The following is a 3,469-nucleotide window of genomic DNA, read 5'->3' on the forward strand; positions in this document are numbered from 1 at the left end:
AAAAAAAAAGAAAATGAAACACTCAGTAAGGAGGAAGATTGTCACTCTCCAACTTCTAAACCTCCCAAACCTGATCAGCCCCTAAAGGTAATGCCAGCCCCTCCGCCAAAGGAGAATGCTTGGGTGAAGCGAAGTTCTAACACTCCTGCTCGATCTCAGAGCTCAGACACAGGGCAGCAATCCCCTACAAGTGGTGGGGGCAAAGTAGCTCCAGCTCCACCATCTGAGGAAGGACCAGCCAGGGAAGATGAAAATTAAATAGATGGGATGAACGTCCCAAAAGGCAAACTGGGAACTCTAGCCGTGGTCCAGGAGACGGAGTGAACAAAGACCACTGGAAGGAGTCAGATCGGAAAGATGGCAAAAAGGATCAAGACTCCAGATCTGCACCTGAGCCAAAGAAACCTGAGGAAAATCCAGCTACCATGTTCAGTTCTGCGAGCAAGTATGCTGCTCTCTCTGTTGATGATGAAGATGAAAACCAGGGAGAAGATTATGCTGAATAGACCTCAACATCCTGTGCTTTCTCCTAATTTCTCTCCACCCTGGAACATTCGAGAGCAAATCAAACCTCTATCCAGGCAAGACAAAACAAAACTCAGCATCTCCTGGAGACCTTTCTTACCTTTTTTTTAATGGAATTCTCTTGCATGCTGCTGCAGCCTTTAAAGTATTGAAGTAACAGGAGAACCGCCAATATAGCCAGAGAGAGACTACAGCTTTTTGTGGAAAAGTTGTGGTGCATTGTGTCACCGTGCACTTGCCAGTGTGATTAGTGTCTAGGGGCCTCCATTGAGCAGAAATGGTAATGACAGTGATAAAACGTCTGGAATCTGGTTGGGCAGTAGGGGAGGGAGGTATAAGGAAAAGTGTGAGACTTCTACCTTTCAGTTTTTATCCTGTTGTGGCATATATGAATTCTCAAACATTATCTGAATAAATTTTCCACTCTAGGAAAGGTAGATTTAGCCTCAAGTTGTTTTAGCTTCCAGGAGGCTGCCAGCCCCTCCTCATATTTAATTCTGAGTTTTGGGGGCCAGCCTAAGGGAAATTCCTTCATTTTTTTAACCCCTAAGGGGGTAGTTGGGAGTGAGTCTATAGATCATAAAGAATAAGACTATTGGACCAAAATAGATGGGAAAATCGTGGTTTGAAAAGCTGCTTTTGGGAGGAGATGAGTCATTTTGCACCAGGTAATAGAGAAAAATTGTGTGACCTCCAACAAACATGAATGGTTATTTCCTGGAGCTGGAAGCACTTGGGGGTCATAATTCCCAGTGTTTTTTGTGCCCTGGTTTTACCCTTTCTAAGCACTGTCCTTTTTGAAAGTTTGAATATATCCACATTCTGTTGAAACCTTGACAAGATGTCACAAAATTCTTCATGCTACTCTCAGCCTCCCAAAATGCTGTCTCTAAGTCGCAGATGACCTCTTGGGCATTTTCTCTCAGCCACGGAGAGCTGTGAAAGGAAGAATCACTGCTTTTCTCAAGCAAATCTTGATGTCTTTTGGTTCTCACTCCTTGTCTGCTCCTGATGCTTTCACCCCTTTTATAGATCAGAGTGCTCTAGAATAATGGATGCTCTTGGGTGGTAAATAAAGGTGGATAAATAGGAACAGGGACAGTTAAATTGGGAGCATTTCTTACAACCTTGAGTCCCCTGTACCCCCCCGCCGCCAGGTTTCCTTCTCCACTGAAATGCCACAGCAGTGCTTGCTGGATTTATGAGGTGGCCAGACCAATGTGTGTTTTCTTTTTCTTTTTCTTTCTTTTTTTTTTTTTAAAGCTTCCCCTGAGAGAATAAATGGTAATGGAGAGAACTATTTAACAAGTTCCTGGTTTGTCTTGCAACACAGTAGCTAAACTTCCTGCTTTTATGTGCAGTTTTGTAGGGATCAGCTTGGTAGACAGTATTAGCGGATAAATGACACCTGGATCTTGGTTTGCAAGCCCTTCTCCCATCAGCCATAGATTAGGTCCTGTTCAGCTATGCGGGGGTGTTGGTTTATGCTTGCTGCAGCAGTGGGCATAATGAATATAATTTACCCAGTGGACAAAGGTGTGTACCAAGTGAATTTAAATAATTGGTGTGGATTGGCCAGTAGCTAAGAAGTGGGCTTTTAAAGAGATACTAAAGATTGAAAGGTTTTTTTTTTTTTTTTCTTTAAAGAAAAACCATTGATTGTAGATAATGAAAAGCTAGGGTTTGCCCTCTTCATGCCTACTCTCCTTCCAAATAGTTGTATCCAAAATGCTTTTTCCCTCTCCCCTACCTTGCCCCATTAAAATATAAACGGGGATTGCTTAATGTCCCTCTCCTGAATACATGTAAAATTTGTACAAAAGTATCTTCTATGAAAATGATTTGTAATCTGTAGACTTATTACCTGGGAGATGTCTTGACATGTAAAATCCCATCCTTTGGGTTGTGGGTTTTTTGTTTTCTCCAAATAAATCTGATCTTTAAAGTAAAAAAAAAAAAAATTTATATTCCTTTAGGGCTTAAAATATAGTAGGAGTGGGTAAATGATAATTAAATGAATATCTGCACTTGTCAGATGTTATTCAATTCTATGAAAAAGAGAGATGAAACAGGAAAGGACAGTCTGTCTGCGGAGAATGTTACTTTAAATTGGGTGGTTGGATAAGGTTCCCCAAAGTAGAGGTTTTTAGAGCAAAGGCTGACGGGTTCAAGAGAAAGAACCAAGCTAACTTCTGGGGGGAAGAGCATAATGATATGGGCCAAAGGGTATAAATAAATCAGTCTTGGTGGCCTTCCACCAGAGACCAAGAAGGGTGGGAGGAATGTGATTCTTACCAGGAATGCACACAACTGCTCCCTCTCATAAATTTGTAACAGGAACTTGACTTTCTTGCCACAGTGGCCCATCTGAACAGCTCAATAGGCATGACTGCTCTCCTGTGGCCTCACAGAGGCTTCCTAATCCAGGATGTCTTCACCACCTCCAGTCTTTCTTAACTCTCTCTTCGTTTACCGCCTGTACATCATCAAGGATAGTGAAAGGGATAGAGTGAAAATTAAATACCTCAGTCAGAGACTGCTATTATGGAAGAAGTTGATATAACATCCTAAAGATATTTTAAAAAGCGATCTGAATGATGCAGCCAAAATAGCTCAATTGGTCATTACGGAGTTTCTTAAAAATAATAAAGAATATCCTGCAAGTGACAGCATTTATTTGTTCACTCATTTTTTTTCTTTCAAATATATTTGATGGCTCCCTCCTGCAAGTCAAGCAGTTTTTCAGGCATTAGGAAGAAAATGGTGAGCACAAAATTACATGCTTCTTGTTTTCATGGAGTTTAATGTCGTATGAGTGAAACAAACATAAAATGAAGAAACACACTGAGATTTTGATGTGGAAGAAAGGCAGTATGTTCCTTTGAAAACAAATAACCAAAGAATCTGATCTAGTTGATGGAGTCTGGCAAACATTTTGCCACAA

At 41.1% G+C, this 3,469-nt stretch overlaps 1 protein-coding gene across 1 annotated transcript in view; it reads left to right on the top strand.

The window, feature by feature from the left end:
• LOC108300464 (eukaryotic translation initiation factor 4B-like) overlaps positions 1–2,472 on the top strand; it is a 4,142-nt gene extending 1,670 nt beyond the window's left edge. Inside the window, exon 2 of the mRNA XM_037736615.1 lies at positions 14–2,472. The gene's annotated coding sequence lies outside the window, so the exon portion shown is untranslated. The remainder of the gene's footprint in view (positions 1–13) is intronic.
• Positions 2,473–3,469: the final 997 nt, after the last annotated feature.

This window comes from Cebus imitator, unplaced genomic scaffold (genome assembly GCF_001604975.1).
Source record: "Cebus imitator isolate Cc_AM_T3 unplaced genomic scaffold, Cebus_imitator-1.0 Scaffold27, whole genome shotgun sequence".
In the NCBI taxonomy this organism is placed as follows: Eukaryota; Metazoa; Chordata; class Mammalia; order Primates; family Cebidae; genus Cebus; species Cebus imitator.